Genomic DNA, 15,497 nt, shown 5'->3' on the forward strand with positions numbered 1-15,497 from the left:
GCAGTGGGACAATCACTTCCCTGGTCCTGCTGGTCACACTATTTCTGACAGAAGCCAGGGTGCCATTGGCCTTCTGGGCCACCTGAGTACACTGCTGGCTCATGTTCAGCCAGCTACTGATTAACACCTCCAGGTCCTTTTCCATCCTTCAGCTTTTAAGCCACTCTGCCCCAAGCCTGTAGCATTCTATGGGGTTGTGGCCCAAGTGCAGCACCAAGCACTTGGTCTTCTACCAAAAAGATACCTTAGTTTTCAAAGTCAGCATTGATACCTGAAGCTCAGTGTTCAGACTGTGTAGATGACACCAACAGAACAGAGAAAGAGATCCAAGAGCTTGGTACAATGCACCTTTTGGAACAGCCTTGTGGTCACTCAGTGGAGATAAGTCTAGTTTGTTCCTGCTTGATTCTCCTTAATGCTACTGGATACTCCAATTGTTGGATGAAATGACAGACCCTAGCTTATCAACGTCATGTCAATGTTATTTGGTTTTGCTTTGTTTAGTTTCACCCGCTGGGCTAATACAAAAAGCTAATGTCATCTAAGTACTGAGAGCCTCAGAAAATGGTCCTTTTATGTTTGAATATTTGTCACTAAGAAAATGGACAAAGCACATGTAATGTTGACTTGTCAGCTCAAACATTCCCAACAGCTCTCTCAGATTTTTATATGGATGTTAAATAATACTGTAGAGTAAATTAAGCTTTACTACACACATCATGCTTTTATTAAAGCTCTAAAACTGAATTTTATAGAACCATTGTCCAGTTAAGTAACAAGGATAAATCTTTTCTTTAGTCATACAAAACCAGACATTAATCCAAATGCATGAAGATTAAGACAGAAATAAGTGCAGCTCTGTATGACAGTGACTATTCTAAAAACACTTTTAAAGAATCACAGAATCATTGAGGTTGGAAAAGACATTTAAGATCATTGAGTCTAACCATTAATCTAACGCTACCACATCCACCACTAAACCATACTCTGAAGCACTACTACTTTTTTAAATATCTCCAAGGATAGTGACTCAACCACTTCCCTAGGCATCCTGTTCCAATGCTTAACAATGCTTTCAGAGAAATTTTTTCCCTAATAGTCAATCTAACCCTCACCTGGCACAACTTGACTTAAAAGAAGAATGTTGCATAATTTATACCTGTTTCCTGTTGAGCTGCTGTCTCCTTCTGTATTTGAGTGTTCTTGAAGGAAAGTAAAACAAATGGTTAATGAGGAATACAGTACTACTAATTAGAAGTTTATGTTAAAAATGTAAATTACTCTGGATGAAACATAGCCTTTCAAAAACCTGTTCGTATGCCCTTGGAATTCTGTGTCATTTGGAGTATTCAGAAGATTCTGAGTTCTTATCTGCGTAGTTTTGCAAATTTATAGTATGAAAATAATAATAAGTATTGTTAAGCTCCACAAAATAAAACAGATTGGAGTTTTGCTGTCAGTATGATATCAGCTTGTGTGTGATACCGTTGGTGTTGGATGTCAACATGGCAGTGCATCTCGGAGTGGTCATGGCTACCAATACCTGCATATCACCAGGTTCCTGTGTCTCTTAATAGGTGTTGTTCCTCTGTTTATTTATACTAGTTTTACACTTCCAAAATGCCTAAAGCACTGGCACAATATATCACATGATAAAATGTCTATGAAAAAACTAATGAAGGAAGATTAAACGTACAAGATACCTAACTTTATTTCACTCGTCATAACTGAGTTTCTTGCTATGGATATTACAATGGGAAAAATTATCTCAACACATTTTGCACTTCTATGTCTTATAACTAATAGATCATAGAACCATAGAATCATAGAATCATAGAATGGTAGAGGTTGGAAGGGACCTTTAGAGATCATCTAGTCCAGCCCCACCCTTGCAGAAGCAAGTCAACCTAGATCAGGTCGCATAGGAACATGTCCAGGCGGGTCTTGAAGACCTCCAAGGAAGGAGACTCCACAATCCCTCTGGGCAGCCTGTGCCACTGCTCCCTCACTCTCACAGTGAAATAGTTTTTTCTTATATTTAAGTGGAACTTTTTGTGTTCCAGCTTTATCCCATATGTAGATATAAGAATCTAAACCAGCAAACAATACCAAGATTTTAGATATCTCTTTCTCTTTTTTCTGTTGGTGCCATATTTTTAGTCTGAACACTAGGCTTCAGCGATCAGTGTTGACTCTGAAAACTAAGGCACCTTTTAAGTAAACATCTGTTTATCCCATTTCCTAGTCAAAGACAGAAGTTCGGTATCTTGCTGAAAGTTACCTGGCCAGATCTTGCACCAGGATCAAGGCGGGCTGTAATATGTAGGATGTTGTCCTCCATAGACCTCAGACTCAGAAGGTGATAGTAGACTAAGCTCTAAAGGCTAGGGTGCTTCTTAGTATCCTGGAAAGCAAAGAATCTCAAACTGATTATTTTAATGAAAAGATCCAGTTTCTGTATCGACTTTTTCAGAGAGGAAGAATAAAGTTTTCTGTGCAACTTAATGAAGTATCACTAGAGAAGAAATTATATAATATGAAATATTTAGACAGGATTGAAAGAGCACATTTTGTATTTCAGGAAGAGTAAAGATTACAGCCTCTCATTTCTTAACAAGCCCCAAAGAGAAAATGCTTTCTCTCCATAAATCCCAGTCTATCAGTCTGGACAGGGAGCTGCTTTATGTTTGCATTCACTTGGTTTTAAAGCTTTAAAATAGTACCCACAAATTTTTCTGAAGCAATTTTATTTTTATTAAATCTGTAAAAATATGTAAGTAGCGGGAAGTATTTTGTATTTGCAGGAGCACAAAGTCTCAACCAGCTAGTACAATCCAGGCAAAATGAAAATATATGGCAGATATTGTAGTGGGTTTAGCCAGTCTGGGTGCCAGGTGCTCACCAAAGCCACTGTATCACTTCTCCGCCTCATCTGCACACGGGAGAGAAAAGATGACAAAAGACTCACAGGTCAAGATAAGGACAGAGAGATCACTCAACAGTTACTGTCTTGTTTAAAATGGGCTTGACTTGGGGGAAGTTATTTTAATTTATTACCTATCTGAACAGAGAAATGTAATAAAAAATAAAACCTAAATCTTAATACACGTCCTCCCACTCCTCCATTTTTCTCAGATCTCTACCTCTTCTCTCTACCAGTGGCACACAGGGACAAGGAATGGGGGTTGCAGTCAGTACATCACAGATTATCTCTGCTGCTCTTTCCTCTCATGGGGAGGACTCTTCACAATTCCCCAATCCAACATGCTGTCCTTCCCATGAGTGACAGTCCTCCATGAACTTCTCCAATGTGAGTCCTTCCCACAGGCTCCAGTTCTTCATGAACTGCTCGTGTACGTCCCTTCCATGGGCACAATCCTTTCGGAACAGACTGCTCCAGCATGGGTCCCCCATAGAGTCACAAGTCCCAACAGCAAACCTGTGCTCCTGGGCTCCAGATCTGGCCTCCTGTATCCATGGGGCCACAAGTCCTCCCAGGAGCCTGCTCCAGCATGGAATTCCCAGGAGTCACAGCCTTCCATGGGCATCCAGCCACTCCAGCATGGGGTTCTCCCCAGGCTGCAAGTGGATCTCTGCTCCTTCGTGGGCTCCATGGCTACAGGAGCAGAGCCTGTCCCACCATGGGTTCATCACAGATGAACTTCTACTCTGGTGCCTGGAGAACCTCCTCCCTATCCTTCACTGACCTTGGTGTCTGCAGAGACACTTCTCTCACATTCTTATTCTCTTCTTCTGCTGCAGTTTGCTCTTGTCAATAACTTTTTTTCCCCTTTTTAAATACATTAATCACAGAGGAGTTACCACCATCGCTGATGGGCTCAGTCTTGGCCAGCAGTGGATCCACATTGCAGCCATTGGCTCTGTTGGATACAGGAGAAGCTTCTAGCAGCTTCTCACAGAAGACACCCCTATAGTCCTTCCCCACTACCAAAACCGTGCTGCACAAACCCAATACGTCTCCATGGAATATTAAAGGTTTGAAGTAAAAAGAAATCGTTTTTCAGCAAGGACACAGATAAGTTAAATATATAGCAGTTTTCATTATGTCATGGGGGACATTTTTGGACAAGGATTTTTACACCTGTTACATCTTTTAGAAATGAAGATCATGTATTCTATTTGTGAATTCTATTGAATATGATTAGTCCCAGAAAGCAGCTGTTGAAGCCTTTGAAGAGGGGAAGTTAAAAAAAAAAAAATCTATTTTAATGCAAAGGTTATAGTCAAGGTTAATTCAGGGTGTCATGAAAGTGTGAATGTAAGAAGATTTAGTGACAATGTAAGGGCAAATTAATGCAAGATCAGTGGCCTGGCTATTGATTCTTATCATGGGAACCTGCTGAAATGAAGTCATTATTTAATTACACATTTACTTAGACTATAAATGGTTCCCAGAATAGACTGCATTCAATTTTGATGTCTGCAGCTCCATCACTTCTCTTTTGTGTTCATAAGTGAGTAGGGAATGAGAACAAGCACTCAAGAAAATTTTCATTTCTTATACTTCACATTCTATCTTTTTTTCACAAAAAGTGAAATAACAAATGTTGTCATTCTTCCACGCAGAATAATTTGCAATCTTAAATAATTCTGGGTACAGGAAACATGTCTTGAAACCACTGAAGTCTTTCAGATCAAAATTTCTCTAAATTCTCTAAAAAATTCTCTAAAATCCATGTTTGAATGGTTTTCTGGCTCTTCTTGAATTATTTAAATTTTTTTCCTCCATCCCTAGGTATACTCTAAAGTTATTGCTCATAGTAAAAAAAATAACTTTATTGGGACCTACAAGAAGTTACTAAGTACTTTACTGAGACTTAAAATACAACAGCAAAAGACTTTGCTACATAAATCTATTAGGAAAACTTAAGTATCAAAAAAATGACACCAGTGTTCACTGAACAATCAAAATTGCATTGTTTCCCTATGGAATCTTTGATTTTCTTGATTCTGAAACAGATCTATTTGGGAAACTTGTGACTAATAAAAAGTTATCATTAATTCAGATTTAATTTATCATGTGGACCAAGCCTCACATTTTGTGAAATTACACAGATTTGAAGAAAATGTAACTAATAATAGTCATGAAGCATTATTTCCTGAACACGAATATAAAAAAAAATCAGCAGAATTCACATTTCAAATATAGGATTATGTTTGTCATTTTAAATTATAGGATCATCTAATTCTGTGCTTGCATAATACATAGTACAGTGCAAACACAGTCTTGCTCAGGACAAAAATCTTACGTAAATAATTGTGTTGAGGAAAAAATCACAACTCAGTGGAACTCAAGTTTCGTAAGAGTTGATGAGAGATTTAGATTCCAATGAATCAAATAAAGAGAGTAAAATTAACTTTTTTCTCTTGGATTAGAGTAATCATAGAATCATAGAGTGGTAGGGGTTGGAAGGGACCTTTAGAGATCATCTAGTCCAACCCTCCTGCAGAAGCAGTAATAAGTAAAAACAATTTGTGGAGTTTATTCTGATCCTCATTCTATCCCACCATATTTATGAAAGCTTCATCTCCATGACCTCTTTTTTGTCCTTTATACTGTATTTTTACATTCTTTTAAAATAATTTTTTAAAACCCTATAATTTACAGACATAAAAGATAATAAATGTAATGCATGAAACAAATGCAGCTTTCTGCAAGGCATTGCATTGTGCTCCTAGTGAGACAGCCAAGTGTTATTTAGTCCATGGTATGGACTTTTCTCCTGCAAAAGTTATTTTGTTATAAATTTTTTTCCTGAGAGAGATGTAAAAATTCAGCGTATTAGATGAGTAAGTAACATAATAGCTTCCTGTAATAACCATATTTAGTTGCCACTTACTAATCAGATGTTCAAAAAATAAATGAATAAAATGCAATGTGTAAGGGGTTTGCTTGCTAGTTCAGTATCATGTGATTAGCCATTAAATGATAGTATAGCAAGATCGTTACGTTAAAAACAGAAGATTAAAGACATTTATTTTCTCTCTTGTGCACTAAGTTCATAAGGAACAGTGTTAAAATTTTCATATTTTCAACTACTATGGAGGGAATACACACATCTAAATTGGAGAGATTATATATAGAGGGTTTCATCAATGCTTTCCCTCTGAATGAAGAAATCAAGCTATAGCAAAATTATTTCTCAGTCAGGTTGTCTTCCAGTGCCCTTGACAATTGTAGGATTTGAAAGAGGGAGGTTGCTTTCTGTGCTTCAAGATTTTTGGTCTTGACCCAATGTCAAGTCTTTTTTTAATTATTTGTATTTCTTTAACTTTTCCTCACCATAATAGGTGCCCAGCAGTTCTTTTCATCCAATTTCTAGCAGCAGCAATGTCACTGATCTTACCATTTTTTAAGTGTGTTCATGCAGACAGTGAGAACTATGGTGGGTAGACAGCGAAATGGAAATGTGGGTTGTAAAAGATTTTATTCTAGTATGAACTGATTTTCAGGAGTCATTTTGTACAAGGAAATATTTCTACACCATTCTTTTATATTTTGCTATTCTAATGTTATTTGTCAAAGCTGTCTTTGGTTTTTATACATGCAGCTATAGCCAATGGACAACAGAATAGCAGAATCTACTTCAGTGTTTTGGCACATAGCAAAGGCCAGGTCTGGGCCACCTGACATATATTAATCTTGTTACTAAAAACTGACCTTTCTATATTAAGAAAAAAATCATCCATCCTCACAGCTCCATTTTCTGTTTTCCTTCAAAGCCCATATGTTTACCTACACAAGAAGAAAAAGAACAAAGTCCAGGTAAAATGCATTTCTGAAGTTGAAGGACAGTCTGATCAAGACAGTAAAGAATTATACAGGAAAGCTGAATGCAAATATACATAGTGTTTAGTGTTGACATTAACACAACTCCACATTTCTTCTTTTTTTGTGTTTTGTAATATTTTCCTGATTGTTCTAACTAAAATCCAAGTCATGTACACTTACTTAAATCTAAACTTGACTAAGCCCTGTGTTTGTGTCTCTCCATTAAAAGGGTTCCAAATAACTACCTCAGGTATTGACGCCTAAATGGTAGATTTATACACTTATGTGAGATATATAACTCAAAACTGATGGAAGGAACATTCAATTCACCTACTGTGAACCACAGGACACTATCCACAGTGAATGAAGCATTCTGGGTCATGACCCAATGTAATCACTGTTCAGACCATCACACTTACGAAAAGTGCTTCAAGTGCTGAACATTTTCAGAGGGATTTTGTGGCCGAAGGACAAGACCTCATGATGAGTACATGTAAAGTTCTGTGGCAAATGACACAATGTCTTTTGCTTTTGACTTTTTCTTATTTGTTGTGTTCCTCTGTTCTGGCTGCTCTGGTTGCACAAAAGCGTGGTCAGGGCAAAAGTTATCATTGGAGGAACAGAGAGATATGAGACATTCATGAAGATAGGGAAGGATGCTGCAAAAATCAAATAGATGGAGTGAGTGAAAATTTTCCTATGGACGAAGGGGAGACTTTCTCACTCTCTACAACTCTCTACAATCAGCAAGACATGTGGCAGTGACAAGACTTTGTTTTTGCGACTGAGCACAGATCAAGGAGAGCAAGGAGTCCCTGGAGCAGGGAAAGCAGCGGAGCAGGGAGGAGGTCCATCAGGAGCCAACAGCTATCGTGAAGGAACAGTCCTGCAGGGTGGTGGAGCTGCCATGGCTGCTGGGGATTTAACTGTGACTGTGGAGTCTCCTTCCTTGGAGGTGTTCAAGACCTGCCTGGACACGTTCCTATGCAATCTGATCTAGGTGGACCTGCTTCTGCAGATGTTTGGACTAGATGATCTCTAAAGGTCCCTTACAACCCCTACCATTCTATGATCCTAAACAGCCCACGTGGAGCATGAGCAACCTGGAGTGGGGTGAATAGGGCCCGGTGCGGCAGTTTGCACAGGCAGGGTGAGCAGGGAACAACCTCACTACCTTCACAGAGAGCCACACTGCAGGGGAGAACTCTGGTCTCGAGCAGACAAGATGGCAAGCATTCACTTGCCAGCTAAAGCCAAAGCTCAGAAAGAGAATTCCCTGCAGAAGATTGATGCATTCACTCAGATGGAGCTGGGTAGCAAGGATGCTTCAGTGCAGGTACACTGCATGTGGGTGTTTGGATACATCTCTGGCTAAGGAAAGTATGTGGATTGGTACCATCAAGTCAAAGAGCTGCAATATCACACAAAAGAGCTGCAAGAAAACATTAGTGAACTCCAAAGTATTAGAGGAGCAGAGCTAGAGACTGAAAAATGGTTCCAAAACCAGGCACAAGCCTCCACTGAAAACAAAATTACTTGGACCCTGGTGATACAAAAAAACAGGGCTCCACTTTGCAACCCTCCCTCCAGTGTCCCAATCAAAAATAAATTTGAAGCATCAACAATGGAGGACATGGATGAGCAAGGTCCAGATGGGGAAACCTCAATGGCCAATCCACCACCAACTGCTCCACTGTAAACAGGCAGTAGGCACTGTAAAAAGAAGTCTTTGGATGAGAGAGGAACAAACTGAATGTACCCTGTTGAAAACAACATTAATAATTACTTTAGAGGTCATTCATCAAAGATATTTTACTGACAGATGATCTCAGTTTGGTTTTTGGGCCAGAGACATTTGTGCTGTACAATCAATTTATGTTTCACTTTATGTTTCAGTTGCCTGATATGTTTCAAGTATCTTATGTAAGGATTCTGAAAATCAAGTAAGCATAAGCAAATTTACTCTTTGCCTTACTCTGGAAGCAATCCCTAAATCCAGGCACTGGATGGGATGTCCAGAAGGCCTTTCACAGCACTGAACCTCACTGCACTTGCGCATGTGAATAAAAACTTGAAACTTGGTAATTGTTGGTGCTGAATCTATTCCATTCATTCAGTTGCTCTTTAAGAAATAAAACCAGGTATGTTCTACCTCTGATTTTTTTATTAGAAGTATTTAATGTGCCTTATAATACATAGATCTTTAAGAACTAGTATTCTACTTAGGATATTTATTTCTAGAGATACTGGCAGAAACAATGCACTCTTGGCTGAATGGACAGGCACAGTGAAAATGTACTTTTTTTGCATGGTTTTTGGTGCCTGGACTGAAGTTGTCAGGGTCAGAATGCATTCCAATACCCACTTTCAAATACACAGGACACTATTAAGGTTGTAGCATTTCTCAAATCCACTGGAAAATTTGGCCTCTGTCAAAGGTTTACAGTAGTACTAACTTCACAATGAAATCCATGATGTCTTCTTCACTGAAGGTGAATAATACTGCACTGCTGAGGAAATCTCTCCCTGTTTGTGAAATGCATTTGTGTTTTTGACATGACTAAGACTTTCTTTACTTTTAAAAGGTTTGGAAAGAGGTTGTGGTAGTATAGCTGACAGTTCATCCATACCGGAGACTGTAATGATGAGACATCTTTCATCAGGCATTATAAATTGATATCTGGCATTGAGAGCACCTTTATGGTTTGAGCATGCTTGTCCTTGTGGTTCTGGAAACCAGACCACTAGGTGTATCATATTGTTGTGTATAAATTGCATCCCAGCATGTTTTATAAATCAGATGGCTTAATCAGATAAAGACAAATGGCAATGAAACAGCCTAAATACAAATTTACTGTCAGGTAGCCATTGTACAGTGCTGTATTTACTGGATTTACTGACTTAAACTGGCAGAAAATTCAGTCACCTGACACTTAGAGACATAGGTCAAGTTGTCATTCAGTCCAATTTGTGTGATCATAGAGTCATAGAACCATAAAATGGAAGGATTGGAAGGGACCTTTAGAGATCAGCTAGTCCAGCCCCCCTACAGAAGCAGATTCACCTAGATCAGGTCACATAGGAACATGTCCAGGCAGGTCTTGAAGATCTCCAAGGAAGGAGACTCCACAACCCCTCTGGGCAGCCTGTGCCACTGCTCTGTTCTTGTGTTCCAGCTTCATCCCATTATCTCTTGTCCTATTGCTAACTACAATAGAAAAAAGGAATGTCCACCATTTAGATATTTGTAAGTGTTAATAAGATCTCCCCTCAATCTCCTCTTCTCCACACTAAACAGCCCCAGCTCCCGCAGCCTTTCCTCGTATGAAAGATGTTCCATTCCCCTGATCATCTTGGTGGCCCTGCACTGGACTCTCTCCAACACTTCTCTGTCCCTCTTGAGCTGAGGAGCCCAGAACTGGACACAATACTCTGGATGAGGCCTCACCAGGGCAGAGTAGAGGGGGAGAAGAACCTCCCTTGACCTGCTGGCCACACTCTTCTTGATGCATCCCAGGATGTCATTGGCTTTCTTGGCCACAAGGGCACATTGCTGGCTCATATTTAGCTTATTATCAATCAGATTCCCAGGTCTCTCTCTGCAGAGCTGCTCTTCAGCAGGTCGACCCCCAGCCTGTGCTGGTGCATGGGGTTGTTCCTTCCCAGATGCAGGACTCTGCACTTGTCCTTCCAGATTAAACATGAACAGACATTTTGCCATCTAGAAAGGACTGATATCTTACTTAACAAGCATGCTGGGGCAGAAACATAAAAATCCTTGTCCTGGTTTGTGTGTCTGCAGCTGTATTCAGGACACATCCTGTCTACAACATAAGTCTTTCTAACTTATTTTGGAAAGTCTCTGAAAGTCTGCTGGGAAGAGTGACACCAGCAGGGACAAGGGTAATCCTAGTTACAAGCTTTTGCCATGTACACTGTGTCTCTAACCCAAGATTTCAGGAGTCCTCTGTGCAGAGCACAGCTGCAATGGTTGCATCAGTCTCGTGGAATATATAGGCTCAGTCGGGTAGGTGACATTGTGGCCATTGATTGTGCCACCAGAATATCTCTGGAAGATCTGTGGAAGCATCGTACATGGATCCAGATTCCACCTGCCATGCAGTCAAAATATGGCCACAGTACCTGGAAGCACTGCAATTTCAGGTTGATGCAGTTTCGGGAGTGGATGGAGGAAGCGATTATTCCTTCCCGTGACCTCTAAATCCATTTAATATTAAATCTTGAAGCTGAGGATATATCAGATATTAAAGTGATAAGAAAAGCTAATGCACTTCATCTTAACCAACAACTGGGAAGTGTGCATCTGGGACAGAGGCTTCAGTGTGTACTGCAGAGCACTTCTGTCCCACTGAGGATGGTATAGGATCAGTGCTTTCAAGGACTGTTGACAGATCTAAACCACAACACATACATTTCTGCAGTTGAAAAAGAACTGTAAATCAAGACAATTACATTAGTTTGTAGTGATAACTGAAATTGTTGGGGTTTAAATTCCTATGGTAAAATGAATAAAAGAAAATAATCTTAGACTGCATTTTTTTCCCAGTTTAGTTTCTTCTTTTAATTTTTCCAATTTTAGATCTGTTACCTTTCCAATCCTAGTCAATCTGACACAGAATGCATTTTACTGCTGCAATTCATCCTTCTGTAAACTATCAGAGAACAAGATAATGCATTCAAATTTACTGTATACCTTTATGTGTCCAGGGCTACTTATGAGATTTTCCCCTTTGAAATCAGTGAAAAACGTTCAGTATAGAAATATGAAGAAGTTTATCAAGTAGACAAATCTATCAGCCTTGGAGCTGTTTGCTTCACTATCTCTACAATTTTATTTCACTCTCTACTAGAATACCTTCCTTTCAGTATTAGTCCACCCAATCCCTCTATCATTTGGTCACTGCCAATATGCAGCCCAGCCAGATCAACAGTCCTGCAGGAAGGCATCTGTAAGGAATCTACATATCCTTACTTGCTGTATCCAGGACATTGCCATTGTAAATGAATTCAGATAGTGATCACCTTACTATAAACTTTAAAATGTCTTCTGCATCATGATTCCATCATTTTTCTTAGAGTAGGAAGCAGCTGGAATGTATTGGGTCCATCTGTTGTCATTTGTCACCTCAAATTATTGCATAACTTATCATTGACTGAGACTGCCAATATTATGTATGCATTTATTTCTTTCTCATCAGGGCTAGTGTGTTCTTGCTGACACCGCACAACAAAAATATCCCACAGCCCTCTGCACCACTCTGAGCTTCATGCCCTTTTTATGTCAGTAAAACAATTCACAGGTCAGTGAACAGCGAACAAAACTTACTTGTGAATACTTATGAGTGATCAAAACAGTTTTGCTCCTCTCTCTCTCTATTTGAGAGAACTAATTTTCTTCTCTGGTGTTTTTCTGTTTTGCACTGTGAATCACAGAGTGCCAGTAAGACTGCTCTCAGGCATGTAGTCTGCATTTCAAACTTCTTGGGTATTCTAAGTAGTCATGATTTTCACCATTCTTCACACCATTTCCTATCCAGATATTGCTTAACAGCATGTCTAACTGCTCATTTTGATCATTATCTCCTGCTGTGACAGTTCTCTTTCTGTATCTGAACCCTTTCTCAGAGTTTTCCCTCCTGCTTGTCTGGGAGTTCAATTTATAGATTACCAAGGTCCTCCCCTTCTATTTCTTATTTGTACTTGGGCAATACTTAACCTACTCCTCTGCAAGTGCAACATTTTTGTCCCTCCCAGTGAGCACAATGTTGGTTTGGCTTGATTGTACAGTCTTGTCTGGTGTTTTTTCCTCACCATTCTTTCTTAATGCGCATTTCAACTTGGCTCTTCGTCTGACTCTACAAGGCAACAGCACATCATTGCTCAGTAAGATAATATTGTTTTCTAGTTGCAAAAACACAGTGGATTCTTCTTGCTTAACTTTAAACAGATGTATGAATTAGTCGCTCTAGCACCACAAAAGAGAGTAATGAGCACATATTTTAGATGCCTTTTTAAGGTTTGAAGTGAATCTGTTTTGTAAGGAAGCATAGGTCAGATTTAGATATCGTCTCTAGTTGAGCAAATCCTACTTCTTTTAAAATGCTGGACTTTAAGAATTTTTTTTTGCTCCTGAAATTGTTTGAAGTAGTCAGTTCCAGGTTGGGTTGGGTTGGTTTTTTTTTGACATTGATGCTTACAATCATGTCCTATTCTATTTCCAGAACTTACATGCTTTCCTTTTAAAGCAAGGCACTCTTATCTGGTGGAGGCCACAGACAATTCTACAAGAGACTGGAAGAAATGAACACACTTCCTTTTGAGATGCAGTATGGTTATTTTTTTTTTCTCTGGGAAGAAAGCAGAGGAACTACTTTTTATTAAGAGAATGTCTTAACGTTTATGTTCCCAAAGAGATGGTAGGATTTGAAAAACCTAACAGCTGTGAAATTCCTTCCTTATTTCTGTGTAACACAAAATTTCTCGTCTCCTGGGAGTGAAAGAAGGAAGTTATTTCAAAGATTTTTTTACTATAACTTTACCCTTGAAATGCTGGGAAAATAACAGATGGAATCCATATCTTGAATTCTATTTAACGTGGGTTTACTCTAAGATGAAAAAGATGACTATTTTTCCAGAAAATTTGCTGGGCAGTTTTTTCATCTTTGTAATATCTCATGGGATGTAAATCCCTGTATCTTGGAGTATTTTCTCAGTTAGCACTATTTTCAGTCTAAAAAATTCTCATTTAATCATATTTACAACCAAACAGCATTTTTCCACCTCAGTTGTTTGAAACTGATTACGCCTCTGACAGGTAAAACGCATTTTAAGTATTGATAACTGAGAATTCAAACACTTTATTAAAAAACTGTTTAAAAAAATCTGCTTCAAAGCAGCACTCATAGTGATTCAATAGATTAAAAAAATAGCTTAGCATAAAATATCCTGTAACTGCAGCTTTTCAAATGGTTTTCCAAATTTGAATATTCTTTATTCAGATAATCTAAGAAGTAACTTCTCTAGTTTCCTAAAAATAGGAGAAGTTATTCTTTCCCTTTGTAAATAGAAGTTCAGTCTCACCCAAGTAAAGATATGAACATTTTGTCCTTGTGGTTATTTGCCCTTGACTTTTGTGAGGAAATTGTGGAATTCCACAATTCATCTCTTTAACAATGATTTATTATTTCACATGCAGCCTCATGATGTAATTACTTAGAAACTTGCAGTCCTTTTTTTCCTATAGACAGTTTCAGAATTACATGTTATGATAACTTAGGCAAATCACAGATGAGAGTGATGCCTATGAGCAGTGTTGAAAAATTCTAGTGCATAACTTGGGGTTTTATCCATCTAAATGTCTTTTAAAATTGCCTGGGATGTTTCATTTTTTTAATCTGTAAAAGGGAGGAGGAATATTCATTCACCTTCCAGAACTATACATGTGTTAGAATGCAACTATAGTCATACTGAGATGACCAAAGAAGTGCAAAAAATGTCCCACAGAATCACAGAATCTTAAGGATTGGAAGGGGCCTTGAAAGATCATCTGTTCCAACCCCCTGCCAGAGTGGGCCATCTAGAGTAGGTCACACAGGAACTCGTCCAGGTGGGTTTTGAATATCCCTAGAGAAGGAAACTCAACAACCCATCTGTGTAGCCTGTAATATTAATAGAAGTTGGAAAGAATGCTGTGCAGTTTTTATGAGAAATTAAATGTATACTTCCTTTTTTACACTATAAAACTTTTCTGGGGTTCATCTATATTGTCCTAAAATGTTTGTAATTTTCAATCGAACATATCAACCTATGAATTATATCTTTTCTGCACAAATATTTTATTAGATATGAAAATAGTAAGATTGAATTGGCCATATTTTATCTCACCATATTCAAAAGATATAGTAGTCCAGAATTATGGGAACCATGCAGCTGTTTAACTGGGTATAGCTTTTTGGTATAATTCAAGCATAAAGTCAAAGATACTAGCACAAGCTGTGGTAGGCTAACCAGGTCTTCTACCTTTCAGTCACCTGGGGAGCTATGAATTATTAAAAAACATATCTATTTTTATCTTTAGGAGGTTAGTATTAGACTAAATGTTTGGTTGATATAAGCAAGTAGTCTCAAATTGACCTTCTACAATATAAATTCCCAACTGAATATGACTGATGTAGTGTTTCCATTTTTATATCAGATTGTGCTACAAAAGCAGTGAACTGATATCTTAGCATCTGAAAGACAGACTGAAACAATGGCAAGTATATTAATAAAGCATTCAAGTATCTTATGAATATTTCTATGTAGTTCTAATTAGTTACACATATATTTTCAGTTGAAATCTGCTGAAAAGAACTTGCCTGATATCTAGATTATTAAATAAAATCACCAGTAACACAGTGCTGATGAAAATAGTCAAAATACGGACAAAAGAAAAATCTATCACTTTGATCTAACAGTGAGAAAATATTATAAAAAGAAAGAACAAAAGGAAGAAAAACATCGTCAGCTAAGCTTTACCTCCTTTGCCCAGTATGAAAAACAAACAGCAGCAACAAAAATCAATAGGAAGTAATTGAAACCTGTTGAGAGGATAGTGTCAAAGATATATGATGAAAAGTAGTGAGTGACTGGACTGAAGTTTAGTCTCTGTACTGAAGATAATTAAAGATGAAAGGAAAGAAAA

At 38.3% G+C, this 15,497-nt stretch overlaps 1 protein-coding gene and 1 non-coding gene across 2 annotated transcripts in view; one reads left to right on the forward strand and one right to left on the reverse strand.

Annotated features, from left to right (window-relative positions):
* The window catches only part of GPC6 (glypican 6), a 526,929-nt gene that overhangs the window by 298,594 nt on the left and 212,838 nt on the right, over nucleotides 1-15,497 (forward strand). The gene's annotated exons all lie outside the window — the stretch shown is intronic.
* LOC133624711 (U2 spliceosomal RNA) lies at nucleotides 10,920-11,114 on the reverse strand. Its single transcript, XR_009818063.1, has one exon. It is a non-coding gene; the product is annotated as a U2 spliceosomal RNA (small nuclear RNA).

Source organism: Colius striatus, chromosome 1 (assembly GCF_028858725.1).
Source record: "Colius striatus isolate bColStr4 chromosome 1, bColStr4.1.hap1, whole genome shotgun sequence".
Taxonomy (NCBI): Eukaryota; Metazoa; Chordata; class Aves; order Coliiformes; family Coliidae; genus Colius; species Colius striatus.